Here is a 16,485-nt window from a genome sequence, read left to right on the forward strand (position 1 = left end):
CCCACTCGCCCTCTCTCTCTCCCACTCTTTTCCCACTTTCCCTCTCTCTCCCCCACACTTTTCCCACTCTCCCTCTCTCTCTCCTACTTTTTCCCTCTCTTCCCACACTCTCTTCCCACTCTCCCTCTCTCTCCCACTCTTTTCCCACTCTCCCTCTCACTCACCCAGTCTTTACCCACTCTCCCTCTCTCTCCCACTCTTTTCCCACTCTCCGTCTCTCTCTCCCACTTTTTCCCTCTCTTCCCCCACTCTTTTCCCACTCTCTCTCTCCCTCTCTTTTCCCCTACTCTCTCTCTCCCTCTCTTTCCCCACTCTCCCTCTCCCTCTCCTTCCCACTCTCCGTCTCCCTCTCCTTCCCACTCTCCGTCTCCCTCTCCTTCCCACTCTCCCTCTCCCACTCTTTTTCCACTCTCCCACTCCCTCTCTTTTCCTACTCTCCCTCTCCCTCTCTTTCCCACTCTCCCTCTCCCTCCTTTCCCACTCTCCCTCTCCCTCTCCTTTCCCACTCTCCCTCTCCCACTCTTTTTCCACTCTCCCACTCACTCTCTTTTTCCTACTCTCCCTCTCCCTCTCCCACTCTCCCTCTCCCTTTCCTTTCCCACTCCCTCTCTCCCACACTTTTCCCACTCTCCCCCTCTCTCCCCCACTCTTTTCCCTCACTCTCTCTCCCACTCTTTTCCCACTCTCCCCCTCTCGCTCTCCCACTTTTTCACACTAATCTCCCACACTTTTCCCACTTTCTCTCTCTCTCTCCCTCTCTTTTCCTACTCTCCCTCTCCTTTTCCATTCTCTCTCTCGCACTCTTATCCCCACTCTCTCACTCTCTATACCACTCTTTTCCTACTCTCCCCCTCTCTTTTGGAGATTCACCAGGATGTTGCCTGGGATGAAACATTTAAATTATGAAGAGAGGCTGGATAAACTTGGGTTGTTTTCGTTGGAGCAGAGAAGACTGAGGGGCAACCTGATTGAGGTGTACAAGATTATGAGGGGCATGGACAGGGTGGTTAGGGAGCAGCTGTTCCCCTTAGTTGAAGGGTCAGTCATGAGGGGGCATAAGTTCAAGGTGAGGGGCAGGAGGTTTAGGGGGGATGTAAGGAAAAGCTTTTTTACCCAGAGGGTGATGACGGTCTGGAATGCGCTGCCTGGGAGGGTGGTGGAGGCGGGTTGCCTCACATCCTTTAAAAAGTACCTGGATGAGCACTTGGCATGTCATAACATTCAAGGCTATGGGCCAAGTGCTGGTAAATGGGATTGGGTAGGTAGGTCAGGTGTTTCTCACATGTCAGTGCAGATTCGATGGGCCAAAGGGCCTCTTCTGCACTGTGTGAACCTGTGATTCCCACCCACAACTTGTCTTTGTGGGCGGAGCTTCCAAAAAGAATGTGAAAACGGTTAGAACAACACACATCCCAGGTACTGCAGCAGAAGGTGAAAGGGATATCATCAGAATATCTACAAAATTCCCCAGTTTGAATTGGAATCTATCTGACCTATTATCTGAATTCAAAATGTTTAAACAGTGCATGGAGCTGTGGTTTCTTGATTCAGTATCTGAACCAGACAAGCAAGCCATAAAGATTCACCTAGCAATTGGGAATGCAGGTCTACCCAGGCTGAACACATCAGGATTAACAGAAGAACACCTGAAGGATCCTCAAAAGACACGGACAACATTGGAAAACCAAGTTAGAAGCAGATTACAGTTCGATATTCACCAATTACAGTTTGTGTCGTATCACCAACAGCCTGAAGAACCCATTGACCACTTCATCATCAGATGCTGGGAAAAGGCTCCTTACATTTTCACGTGCGGAGCTATCAGACCAGATTATTGAATTTGTGATCGCATTCGCTCCCATGGAAGCGCTCCAGGAAGATCTCCTAGACAAGCCCTAAACTTACAGCATCGAAGTGTTACTCAAGAGGTGGACGTATCTACAATGTGATCATCACAGGTTGACAATGCTTACAGGTCTTAGGCATAGCCTCAATTGTTGACACACTCACTGGAACATCTAAATCTGAGAAGGCGTGTGGCAAATGCAGACTTCTGCATGCACCAAGGAAATGTCCAGCATTTCATCCATTCTGCAAGGCATATGGCAAAGAGAGCCATAAGCAGCAGCAGTGCACTAGAACAAATACTGAAGGAACTACAAAGAGCCATGCGCCGATCCAAACAGACCATCCGCAGGAGGTACCTTCAAGCAGCAAGAACAACCATCCAGTATCCCGTCAGAAGCACATATATGAGGTAACTGACAAACCAGAAAATGATGATGATGTGAACGATGAGATGAGGAGTGATGAACACAGGTTTCACAATGGTAATCTCACTGAACACATACATGCCATTACACTGTCCAAAGTGTTTGCCAATATCCAAATTATCTGCCCTAAGACAGTCAGTAACTATTCGTTATTGGCCAAGATTGACACAGGGGCAAGTGCCAACATACTACCTCTGCAAATTCTACAAGACATGTATCCATCGACATGGAAGGCCATGGTGAAATCTAGCACTGTGAAACCTTCAGTTCACTAATTCCATGTGCAGGATCCATAGTCCTGGAAGCAAGTACAATCAATCCCCTTGGGTATCAGAGCTTTTCTACAATGTGGAAATTAATAGCCCAGTGATTGCAGGCCAACCAGCATGTCGAGATTTTACATTGGTAACAATCAATGGAATCAATCAGATATCACAAGGCAGATACTTAGAAATTACTCCTATCACTTCAGCTAACAATCTAACATCAACATTCAGAGTATTTTGACAAGATTGGCAGTTTCCAGTGTTATGTCAGTGGACTACAGCCCCAAATTACTTATGGGAATATTGAGCCTTTTTAAGGAAGACATGTTTTTTTTTAAAAGACATACAAGCACAAGCTGCCTGAGAAGGTAGAGTAACCACTTTCTGGGAAATTCCTCTGTGGATTATATTTGAATGTTGCACATAAAAAGGTGTCAAAGCCTACTTCAGACAGAGACACTTGAAAGGAAGAGATGAAAAGCAAAAGACTGAACTTTAATCTCCTGTGGTTGTGGAGACAATGGATGCTGATTACCACATCTCAGCAGAACTATCTCCTGTTGAGTTATATCTCAGAATATGAAAATGATCTGAGTTGAAGGAAAATGGACTCTGGGTGACAGACATGTTTGTTCTTTCCCTCCCAGGAATCCCCAAGGTAAGGGGTTAAAAAGCTAGCTGCAGACCTGATTTGTATATTCTAATTCTGGTGTGCTAGTGTGTGCTAATGAGAGTCATAGCAGCAGATGATCGACTAGACACACTTTGCAGTTTCTAGACAAAGGCTCTCTCCTCTTTCTCTGTTGCTGGGGGTAGGTCAGCAAAGCCACAATCAAAAAAGGAAATTGGACAGCTTCTTCAGCTAACCTGCAAAACCAAGTGTCTCCAAATTAACTGTTAAATTGCCAAAATCAGCTCTACCAGAATTGCCCATCTTAACAGCCACAACATTTCACCATCCACACCTTAAGGACAAGCCAAAGACTGATTGATTGGAATATCGTTAACTTTTATTTTTGTACCAAACTTCTCACTTCTGATCTGTGTATGTGCGTTGCATTTTTATTATTTTTTTCTCAGGTTTTTAGTAACTAATAAACATTATTTCTTTGACTCAAGAAAGCCTGGTTAAATTGGCTCCTTCTAAAGCATAAATACATTTGGATTGGGAAAAGGTATACACAAGGGAAGGGATCTCTTTTAAATTAACCAATGGTGCTGAATAAAGAAGGGGAACAAGCCCATTCATCCTCCCCTGGTAGCATAACAAAATTGGGATTCTGTTCAGGGAGTTAACAATTTGGAGTATCTTGCCTGGATCATAACAATTTGGGGGACCTCGCCTTTGGACCAGTCATAACACCAGGGAGCTGCAACACTACACTTGCAGGAGAATGCAAGTCTTTCAATTGATCCAACACATAAGTCCAGCATTCACATACAAGACAAATTGAAGGTTAAACCCTACAAAATGGAAAAAGATGAAATCATTAGAAAAGTACAAGAGCACACTGATTGGTGTAGTTCAATTAAATGTGACATAAAGAAGGACAGACCATTAAGCGTATGCCTCGATCCATAATGTTTAAATGCAGCTTTGAAACATTGTCCACATTAGAAGAGTTAAGTCCGAGATTTGCAGGTACAAAATTTTTCTCAAGCTTGATGCCAAGCATGCTTATTGGTCAGTACATCTTGCAGTGAAGTCCCAAGCGCTTGCTACATTTTGTACCCTGTTCAGATGATATTTCTTTCAATGACTTCCTTCCGGGCTATCAGTTAACCAGGATCTCCTTCAAGCTCATATGGACCGCATTGCAAGCACTGTACCAGGATGCAGCTGTATTGTAGATGATGTAGCTGTTGTGGGAAGAACAAAGCTAGAACATGACCATAATCTGCACCTACTGATGCAAGCGGCACGTAAAGAAGGACTAATGTTCAACAGCCTAAAATGTTATGTCAATGTGCAGCAGATCAATTTCTTTGGTTCTATTAATTCAAGTGTATAAGTCCCAGTCCAAGTAAACTAGAGGATATTGAAGCCATGTTAACACCCGAGGATAAGGAAGGCCTTCGAAGATGCTTAGGTCTCTTTAATTTCCTGTCCCTATACATTCCCCATTTCACTCACAAATCTTCATCATGAAGAGAATTGTTGAGAAAGGAAGTGTCTTTCCTGTGGCACCTCTTTGAAGCACTGAAACAGTCATTATCAGAAACGCCAAAACTTAGAAAAATAGGAGCAGGAGTAGGTCATTCGGCCCTTTGAGCCTGCTCCACAATTCAATGTGATCGTGGCTGATCCTGTATCTCAACACTGTACTCCCGCTCTCTCCCCATAACCTTTGACATGCTTAGAGTCTAGAAATCTATCTTTTTTAAATATAGTCAGTGTCCTGGCTTCCACAGCCTCCTGTGGTAGAGAATTCCACAGGTTCACCAACCTCTGAGTGAAGAAATTTTTCCTCATCTCAGTCCTAAACGGCCTACCCTGTATCCTGAGACTGTGGCCCCTGGTTCTAGACTCCCCCAGCCAGAGGAAACATCCTCCCTGTCAGAATTTTATACATTTCAATGAGACCCCCTCACATTCTTCTAAATTCTAGTGAATACAGGTCTAGTTAGCCCACTCTCTCCTCATACGACAACCATGCCATCCCAGGAATCAGCCTGGTGAACCTTTGCTGCACTCCCTCTATGGCAAGTATATCCTTTCTTAGGTAAGGAGACCAAAACTGCACACAATATTCCAGGTGTGGTCTCACCAAGGCCCTGCACAGCTGCAGTAAGACATCTTTGTTCCTGTACTAAGTCCTCTCGCAATGAAGTCCAACATACCATTTGCCTTCTTAACTACTTGCTGCACCTGCATGCTTGCTTTCAGTGATTGGTGTACAAGGACACCCAGGTCCCTTTGTACATCAACATTTCCCAGTCTATCATCATTTAATTAATACTCTGCCATTCTGTTTTTCCTACCAAAGTGGATTACTTCACAATTACTCACGTTATACTGCACCTGCCAAGTATTTGCCCACTCACTTTAAACTCATTACAAACAAAGAGCGGGTGAGTATGGAGAATTCATTTATAAACCAAGCGGCGCGAGTGCGAAGAATTTATTTTAAGCAAAGAGTGGGGTGAGTGTGGAGAATTCATTTTAAAGACTTTAGTCTTTACTTTCTCTTTCTTAAAAATAACTTGTTAAGTATAAGATTGATACTGGTGTTAAAAAAATATAATATAATGTAAAGAGCGAGGGTACCAGGGTAATTAATCAATAAATTACGATAGCAATGGCAGGACAGGTGATGTGTTGCTGCTGCAGCATGTGGGAGCTGCTGACACCAAGGTGATCCAGAGCAAACACATCTGTAGTAAGTGTTTGCAGCTCGAGGAACTTTGGATCCGAGTTGAGGAGCTGGAGTCTGAGCTGCAGGCATTGAGCTATATCAGGGAGGGGGAACATTGCCTGGACACTTTGCTCCAGGAGGTGGTCACACCCCTCAGATTAGGTAACTTGAATTTGGACTGGACAGGAAGGTGTGACTGCAGGTGACGCAGGTATGGGGACCCAGGAGCTAGCGTTCGAGGAGCCCCAGCCCCTGAAATTGTCCAACAGTTACAAAGTTCTTGCAAGCTATGTTGATGAGAGCAGGGACTGCCAGGAAGTTGAGCAAACTGACCACGGCACCATGGTACAGGAAGCCATTCCAGTGGAGGAGGAAATAGGAATGTAGTAGTGGTAGGGGATAGTAATAATTAGGGGGATAGATACTGTTTTCTGCAGCTGTGAGCATGGGTCCTGAAGGCTGTGTTACCTGCCCGATGCCAGGGTTAAGGACATCTCTTCAAGGCTGGAGGGGAACTTGGAGTGGGATAGGAGGTATCCAGATGTTGTCATCCACATTAGTACCAACAACATTGATGGGAGTAGAAATGAGGTTCTGCTGAAAGAATTTGAACAATTAGGAGCTAATTTAAAAAGCAGAAACTCCAAGGTAATAATCTCAGGATTAAGACCTGAGTCACAGGCAGACTGGCATAGGGTAAATAACATCAAGGAGTTAAATGTGTGGCTCAAGGATTAGTGTGGGAGGAATGGGTTTCAGCTCATGGGGGCACTAGCAGCAGTAACGGGGCAGAAGGGAGCTGTTCCGGTGGGATAGGCTTCACTTGAACCGTGCTGGGACCAGTGTCCTGGTGAATCGAATAACTGGGACTGTAGAGAGGGCTTTAAACTAAATAGAGGGGGGGAGGGTTCTGGAGAGGGGCACGTAGGCTTATAAAGTAAAAGGATATGGCAGCATTGCAGGGCAGCTCTTTAGGTAATGATAGAATGTGACAGGAGGGGACAGAATGTACAAACATGAAAAAACAGCAGTAGGGTCAAAGGGGGAAAAATAGGGTTAGAGGGGGGAAAAATGACAAAAAGGTAAAATTAATGGCTCTTAAATGCAAAAAATAAATGAAATTATGGCACAAATAGAAGTTAATGGGTATGATCTTATAGCCATTATGGAGACATAGCTTCAGAGAACTAAATACTCAGGGGTATGTGACTTTTTGAAAGGACAGGCAGGAAGGAAAGGGTGGTGGGGTAGCTTTGTTAGTGTGAGATGGAATAAATACGATAGCAAGAAATGACCTTGGGTCAGAAGATGTGGAATCCATATGGGTGGAGGTAAGAAATAACAAGGGGAAGAAGACACTAATCAAACCCCTGCCATTAGGTGGGATTGAGTATGATGAAGACTCGTCTCTTTCTTCAAATCATGCCAGGTGACCTCTGGGCCAAATGTGAGTGTGTGTGCTCCGTGCAAGTTGAAATAAAGTTTTTTAGTCTCGGATCCAGACTCACTAACTCAGCATCAAAGGTAGCAAAGCTTTCACTCTGTGTCTGCTATTGTCCCATTGGCATTGTTTCACCTGGAGGATCAACTCTCTCAGTGTTATGGTCAGTTAGGGTGATATGAGGCAGGCAATAGGGGAAACTGCATTTTTAACTGACGGTCTATAAGAAGTTTGGCAGAGAGAATCTGTTACCTAGGGGAACACCCCAATACAGCATGAGAGCTGAAGGCCAATCCGAATTCTTGGACATCAGATCCTTACTGGTCTGGACTGCTCACTCAGCATCTCCATTCACTTGCAGCTGGGAAGGGGAGTTGGTGACAAGAGAGATCCCATTAATGCTGAACTGAAACAAATGGTCATTGGCAAGTTTGGCTCTTAATCTGAACTAATTTCATCTGGGGGCCCAAGGGTTTAAGACACAGTTTGGAGTGATGATGGAGTCCACTGTGGTTTTTTGAAGCCTGATTATCTCTAACCTTTCAGAATAATAACCTATAACATGGGGTATATCTTGCCATGGAAGTCAAAGAGGTCGAGCCCTAACTTCTGCCATGGGCGATGAGGAAAGACAGAAGGTGCCAGGGATTCCATTGGTGTCAGAGTGTGAATCCAGCAGGTGTGGCAGGATAGGACAAAGTCCTGGCCAGCTGTGTGATACTCAGTCACCACATTGATTGTAAAGATCTCGCTCTACATTTAGCAATGCCTCGATGAACCCCATGGAATTGGTGAAGAATATCTTGTCACTTGGGGTGTGGAATGAACAAACAATGGCCATAAACTAGGAGATCATCCACAATGGTCAAATGGGCTTGTTGCTCATAGCGTTTGAGGATAAGACTATCAGTAGGGTTGTATTTGGACCACCCTTGAAGACAGAACTCTCGCACTTGAACGCATTTGACATCCTCTTCCTGGGCGTATTGAACGTCCTGGAGCTTTGTGGTGGATATGAACAGGAGGCTCGTGGTAAAGAGTCATGACATGTTGTACTCAGAATCGGACACAATACTCCAGTTGAGGCCAAACCTGTACTTTATTAAGGCTCACAATAACTTCCTTACTTTTGCACTTGATGCACCTACTTATAAAATAACAGGATTCCATATCCTTATTAAGTACTTTCTCAATCTGCCCTCTGATCGTCAGTGATTTATTCATTATACCCCCAATTGTCTCTATTCCTGCACCTGTTTTACAATTGAACCCCTTATTTTCTATTTCCTCTCTGAGTTTTCCCTATCAAAGTGTATCATTTTTCACATGTCTCCCTGAAATTCCATCTGACACTTGTCCACCCATTCCACCAGCCTATGTCCATGTCCTCCTCAAGTCTATCACTATTCTCCTAACAGTTCACAATGTTTCCTGTTTTGTATCATTCACTAATTTTGAAACTGTGTCCTGTACCCCCAAGTTGAGGTGATTAATGCAGTTCAATAGAAGCAATGGCCCTAACACTGACCCCTGGAAACCCCATTATATACCTTCCCCCAGTCTGAAAAACAAGCATTCACCAATACTTGCTGTTTTCTGTCACTCAGTAACTACTTGTTGCATCATCCATGCTGCTACTGACCCTTCATGTATTTTGACAGTGTTGACAAGCCTGTTGTGTGGCACTTTATCAAATGTCTTTTGGGAGATCAGGTACACCACACCAATGGCATTACCCTTCTTTCTGTTAACTCATTAAAGAACTCAATCAGAATAACCATGCTCTGCTCTTAACAAATCCATGCTGGTTTCCTTTTATAATCCACATCTGGACAAATGTCTGTTTTCAAGATTATTGTTTCTCACAGCTTCCCCACCACTGAGGTTAATCTGACTGGCCTGTGGTTGCTGCGTTAATCTTTCCACCTTTTTTTGAACAAGGGGGTAATATGTGTAATTCTCCAGTCCTCTGGCAGCACCCCTAAATAGAAGGAATATTGGGAGATTATGGTCAGCATCTCTGCAATTTCCACCTTACATCCCTCTGTATCCCTGGACACATCTGATCCATTCCTGGTGACTGGTGAATTTTAAGTACAGCCAGCCTTTCTTAATCCTTCTTTATCGAATACCAACCCAACCAGTGTCTCAACTACCTCCTCTTTCACAGTGAAGTTAGCAGCATCTTCTTGCTGGTAAACACAGATGCAAAGTTCCCTTTTACTACATTAGCCGTGCCCTCAGGCTCGATGTGTAAATCCCCTTTTTGGTCCTTTATTGGCCTGATCCCTCTTCTTACTATCCCCTTACTGTTTATATGCTTATTGAAGACTATTGTATTCCTATCAGGTGTAAGTCTTTTCTTCAATGTGCGATGTGAGCTCTATAGAGGGCTGACTTGTGTCACTGCCTCCTGTTGATTTCCCAGTCCCTGTGTGGGGACTGTGAGCAGGAACATATATTTTCAAATTGCCGTAACATTCCCTATTAAGGTTTAATGTTGAAGGTTTTAAATCAGCTGATCAGGTCTCCTCCAGTTCTGTCCTGGATTGTCCTGGATAAACATATCAATGGAGAGGTGCTCAGGGAGCAGATGGAGAGACAACCCAATGTGTTACAGGCTCATGGAGAGGGTCAAATTGCTGACCTGGGGGAAGGGCTCCCAGTCCCAATCACAAACCCTCCTCTGCTTCTCTCCAGGGAAAGGGACATCTCAGTCAGTCCGGAGTGTGTGTTGTGTGCTCTCAATTTCTCCCTTTCTCAATCCTTAACTCTAGATACTCTGGTTTATAACTGGGAAATGTATGTAATGGGATGTTGCTGAGAGATTATCTGTGCAACCAACAGTGAGGAACCTGGGATCTTGCTGTGCTCTACCTTGTGCACCTCTAGCTTTGATTTAACCAATTACCTTTTCCTCTTCAGTCCTGAGGGCATCAGTTTTACTTTGAAATTTGTAGGGACAGGAGGTGAAGAGATTGAGACAATTTTGACAGGAGGAATTTTATTGGACAAGAATTTCCTTCCCCTTGGACAGAGACCTTTACCCTGAGGCTGTATCCAATTGGCTGACATGAGTTTGTGTTGATTTATTACACTGGGCTTGAATATTCCCCCCAAGACCCTGGATTTTGGTGTCTCGGTTAAGTTGTTTCTGTTGGATTGGGATCCTTGAGTTTTAAAGTCTATTAAAGCAACGGTTAAATTAGGTCTGACCTTTCAGTGTTACTCAAACACGTTACAGAGCAGGACAGGGTTTGTCCACCCTCACTGAGAAGGGATTGATAACATCAGTGAGAAATTGTGTGAAGATTTATTCGAATTCCAGAATAATGTTTCTGTTTCAGCACATTGTGATGAATGCGATAGTTCAATGATAAGTATGGCAGCCATGTTAACAAACATCTATCCACTGCAGCCATTTTAAGTGATATGCAGCTTGGTGATTCTAAGAGATTTTTGTTAGATGTTGTAAGTGATTTGCATTGTGACCAAGTTCAGGGATGAGCAGATTTTTTTCATCGTTATGTGTGGCAGCTAATTTGCATGCTCTGTGCCAGGTACACTTTAATGATATGCTTGAAGGTGATTTTAATTGACCTGCTCTGTGACCATTTTAAAAAGCCTGCAGCTGCCATTTTAAGTGACCTACATTGTGTCCATTTGAAGTGAAGTGTGGTGAGGCCATTTCAAACAATATGTGTGCTGGCGATTTAATTGTTCTGTACCAGAACCATTTGAAATGATGTGCTCGGAGGTGATTTTAGGTGATACTCGTGGTGTGAATTTTGAGGGATGTGTTTGGTGAACATGTTAACTGAAATGTGCTGCTGCTATTTTTAGTGATAGGCCATGCCTCAGAAAAACTCATACTTTGAGAGATGTTTTAACTTGTTACAAGAGGCAGAAATTCCAAATCAGCTCCATTTACAGTGAAGTCTGTGCAGCCATTCTAAATTACACCTACAGAGCTGCTTTACAGCACCCCGAAGAGCTATCAGTCTCGGGTGGTGGAAGTCCTGGTCCCACGTGGAACAGCCATCTTGTATTGTTGATCTTGATATATCATTAAAGCACTTTAATTCAATCTCCGTTGATATTGTAATTTGAATTATGTGTTGATTTGAAATTATTCACAGCCTGCAGGTGATAAGATTGGAACATTTTCATGACTCTTATCAAAGGAAATTGGAGAGTTTCTGCAGCACGTACACACAGAGGTTTTAGAAAGCCTATCTTTACTGAAAACTGATAAGGTACCAGGATCGGACGAGATGAATCCTAGGGTACTATTAGGAATAGAGATAGTTTAAATAAGTTATATTTGTATGTGTGGGTGTCAGGGGCAAGTTTTAGCTTGAATGTTTCAGTTTGATTTGTATTTCTATATCTGCTAAGAAAAGGTCCAGTTGAGTTTTAGTTTCACTTTAAAATGTGCCTGCATTTCTAATGAGAGTTTACGATTGTAAGTGAAGTTACACAAGAGTAAAAAAGCTGGGCTGTTGTCTAGTAACAGAGGTCCAGAGAGGCAGGTCCCTCCCACAGAGACATATACAGAATAAACTAGAAACAGCAGTTTGATTTGGAAGCTGTTTGAGTTCAGTTGGTTTTGATGACAGCTGCCAGGTAGAAGCAACTTAGAAGGGGCAGATAGAGAGTCCCAAACTAAAATTTGTTGAAAGTAGCTGCCAGAGAGAGACTGGGGCTAAGGGGACCAATAGCGAGTCCCAAGATAAAGAAGAATGTCTCCTAATCCAGAGGAATGGAACAGGAGAAAGTCCCAAGAAGAACTTCTAGTCAAAGGAAAGACAGGAACCTGGGAAAGGCCCTGTTCTGTAAAAGTGAAAGTAAGGATCATAGAGAAAGGCTCCAAACTTCAAGCTTAAAGGAAGCAGAATTAAAATGACAGCCCAGCAGGTCCAAAGAGATGGCTGAAGGTCTATAATTCTTTGTAATGGACATGTGTAGTAGTGATGTACTGTTGGCAGCTGAATCGGTGAGAAAGAGTGTTTGGAAGGCAGCCTGAATGCATGTGGCAACCCAGGGGAGAGCAACATAGGAAGGACAGTTCAAAACCCTGGAGGCGAACCCTTGTAGAAGGCATCTGAGAGATAGCGTCGGTTTGGGATAAGATTCCAAGGTGAGGCTTGGAAAGTGGAGTTTGGAAATGCTTGCGTGAAAGACAGAATTCAGGGAAACTGGTTGACTCACAGTGTATCAAGCATCTAGGGGGTGTTGAGGAGAGATCCAAAGCATCTTTCTGGGGTGGCATCTGTCACTTTGGTTTCAGAGTGTGGTGTGTCTGACCGCAGGTCACCTATTGGTACATGGACTGTGTACTTACTGTGGACAGTAGAGTATAATATCGCTTTTGTAACTTCTGTTATCCCTACAAATCTGTATATATCTGTAAAGGTAAAGTTGTGGGTGAAGGAGTATTGCAATATAATTCATCTTTTCTTGTTTAATAAATGTTTACTCCTTTTGTTAAAAGATCATCAGCTGACTCCAGTGACTCTGTTCAGTAGCCATTCTCCATGTATCTAAACAAACAAATAAAAGTTAGGTAAAAGCAAAATACTGCAGATGCTGGAAATCTGAAACAAAAACAAAAATAGCTGAAAAAACCCAGCAGGTCTGACAGCATCTGTGGAGAGGAAGACAGTTAGCGTTTCGAGTCCATATGACTCTTCATCAGAACTAAGGTAAAATAGAAATGAGGTGAAATATAAGCTGTTTGAGGGGGTTGGGACAGGTGGAGCTGGAAAGAGGGCCAGTGTTAGGTAGAGGCAAAGAAGAGGTTGCCAAAGATGTCATAGACAAAAGGACAAAGGGGTGTTGATATTAGCTAAAGGATGTGCTAATGGTGACATTAAGGGTAGAAAGCAGGATGAGCAAGGGACAGATAGCCCTAGTGGGGGTGGGTTAGGGGGAAGGGAATGAAATAGGCTAAAAGGTAGAGATGAAACAATGGATGGGAATAAATTTAAAAATAATAATAGGAATAGGTGGGAAAAGAAAAATATATTAAAAAAATATATAAAAATTAAAGTTAGGAACTATCAAGCTGGGTTCCACCCTGGGATCAGGCTTGACCACTAGTAACAACAGCTGGGATTGTAACAAGTACTGAGGGCAGTGAGAGTGGAAATTACAGAGGCACTAATGCTAACTTTCCAGTCTTCCTTAGACACAGATGGAATTTTCTGTGCCTGTTGGCAGTGGGCGTATTTGTTGGCATGAGAACAAAATAGTGAGAAGACCAAAAATCAGTTTGACGCCATTGTGAAACCAGTTTGTAATCACTGCTCCGCCTGTCACTGGCAGACTGCATTTCCCAACTTGATTTTAATGCGTTTGTATCTCATCATTGTGCCTGCACACTGGAATCATCCGTCCACATCAAACTTACCCCCCAGGTCAGTGTGACATCAGAAAGGCATGTTCACGGCTGCCTTTAAAAGGTGAGCACCTGGTCAGCTGAACTTTGAGGGGAACTCGGAGGTGAGTGCACACAACCTTACACAGCGCTTGCAAGGGTCTCTGCAAGGACATCAAGGAAGAGGCGCCACACATTCGGCGGGTCACAGGCCAGCTGCTTCAGTGTGGTGCCGGGGCAAGGGGTCCAGTGCGGGTGAGACCAGAGGAGTGCCAGGGCAAGTCAGCACATGCTGGGCGGGTGGGGAGAGGCAGGGTGAGGGAAGCGGGCACCTACTGAGAAAAGCTGGCCAAAAGTGATTATTTTTTGGCAGCTGAGACCGTTCAGCAGCAGTTCCGTTGACATGCTCGGAGTCGGGTCGCTGAAGCATTTCTGCTCACTCAAGAAATGCAAAAGCACGAAAGTGCTACCAAATGGACAGAACTTTTCACCCCTCGGGCACAGACTTCAAACTAACGTGTGTTCAGGGGGCAGCAGGGCAAGTGGCTGACTGGGCAAGTTGTATAATCCCCTTGTGAAAGGTATCAACAGAGCAGTCACTGGTGAAGGTGCTCACAGCCCCTTGCAATGTCTTTATTAAGGTTTGAACCAGTCTGCTCCATGGTCCAAGCTAACAGTGCAGCCTTGCAGTGCGGTTTAGGAGAATGCCTGGGCCTGAGCTGAGAGCACAGCATGCAGTCCAATGGGCAAAGCTGCTGTCAATCGGTCAGTTGGAGGAAAGTAGGGTCTCAGGCCACCAGGAAGCGCACTACGCTATACTTGGCGATCCAAGTGAGGGCCAGCACTCTGCGGCATGTGTGAAGGGGCCTTGACGCACAACTATATCACTGACCCCGGGGAGAGAGCAGGCTAACACCACTGTATGCGTGTCTCACTGAGCTTGGGTAGAGTGTGTTGTTGAGAATATAAAACAGGATAGATTTCTGATTTCTAACTTCAATAATTTAATGAATTTTACAATTATGGTAAAAGGATATTTCACCACATTCTTCAGCTGCTCTCTGAACTTAGTCCGGGTCACAGTATAAATCCCAGTGTTTGTGAGCAACTCCGGAGCTGGAGCAAGAATCAAATTTCTCACACACACTATGTATATACAGAGTTACAATATCAAACACCATCATTCAGGACCATATTGAATTCACCATGAACGTGGCCCATTACGGTGTGCAATTTCCCGAGATAACAAACAGGAAAATGATGGTTTTCCTTCGACTCACCATCTCTGTGTCTCTGGGTCTCTCCCCAGTGCTGTGAGCCAGGAGTCTCCTGCGGGCTCTGCTCGTCACTAAATTGTGTCTGACTGTTAAAGCATTTAGCAGCAGGATCAGAATAAATGGGAGTCCCGGGGTTAGAATGTGACGAAGGAACACAATTGCTCCCCAGGATTGTGACCTCTCAATCTTGAATGTTACTTGACAAAGCCAGGGTTGGTTCAGCAACACATATGAGCTTGTTAGCATAAAATACCAGAAAATGTTCTTTAAGCAGCTCAGCACAGCCACTGTGCCCACAGGTGCCATTTTCTCGGTGCAATATTTTCTCTTCAGTAACAAATGGCCACAAATCAGTCAATGGTGAAAGTGACAGTGAACCAGACAGAAGAGTCTGTGGCTGCATAAAGCAGAAAGACATGAATATTACAAATGGGAATGGAATAAAGAAATGAATTGATTCCCAGTATACATTCGGAATATGCCTCATTATTAGGTCCACTAGAACGACCAGCACATCTATCATGGCCATAGCCACCAGCTAGTTAGTGATACAATTGGAGAGACCACACTTTCCCTGAGATAGGATGAAAATAGTCACTAGGTTAACTGAAAGGAAGGGCAATAATGAGAAAAGTAGGGTGAAAGAAAACATGCAGAATAACCGTTTATAAGAGTTTGGATAAGGTACGTTGCTGAGCTCTCAGTTTCTTCCCTGTTCTAGTAAAAATAGCTGAACATTGCAGCAAATACTAAAGACCACAAACCAAGCTTCAATTGGGCAAAAGTGGTCAGAGCTCAGTGAGCTGGAGTTATTGTCAGTAATTTAGCCCCAACTCCTGCTCTTGATAATTACAAAGTGACCCTGGGTCATGGGGAGGGAATCAGTTTCAGTCTCTCCTTCTGATCTCCGCTCAGTGTTTGTCTTTTCATTCTTCCACGCTGTGTGTTGCTGACAAATCCAGCATTTGTTGGCCATCCCAAATTACCATTGATAAAGTGGCCATGACCAATTGAGCCAGGAAGGCGATTGGCTGCTCAACCTCAGCTATAATCAGGTTGAAGCATTTACATTTAAGGAGAGAAGGAAATGACAGAAAGTGAAGTAAAAACAGAAAATGATGGAAGTACTCAGCTGGTTAGGCAGCTTCTGTCAAGAGAAAAAGAGAGTTACTGTTTCAGGTCAGTGGGACTCGGTCAGAACTGGGAGTGCTTATACATGTAACAATTTTTAATCTAGGCAGGGAAACAGGCGATGGAACAAAGAGGGAGATCTGAATAGGAACCACTGTAGGTCAGTGAACACAGGAGGAATGGGTGAAGGGGGCATCTTTTTATTCATTTACGGAATGTGAGCATGCTTGGCTAGACCACCATTTATTGCCCATCCCTTGAGAAGGTGATGGCGAGCTGCCTTCTTGAACCCCTGAAGTCCACATGGTTGATGTACACCAACAGTGCTGTTAGGGAGGGAGTTGCAGGAATTTGACCCAGAG

Source organism: Carcharodon carcharias, chromosome 21 (assembly GCF_017639515.1).
Source record: "Carcharodon carcharias isolate sCarCar2 chromosome 21, sCarCar2.pri, whole genome shotgun sequence".
NCBI lineage: Eukaryota > Metazoa > Chordata > Chondrichthyes > Lamniformes > Lamnidae > Carcharodon > Carcharodon carcharias.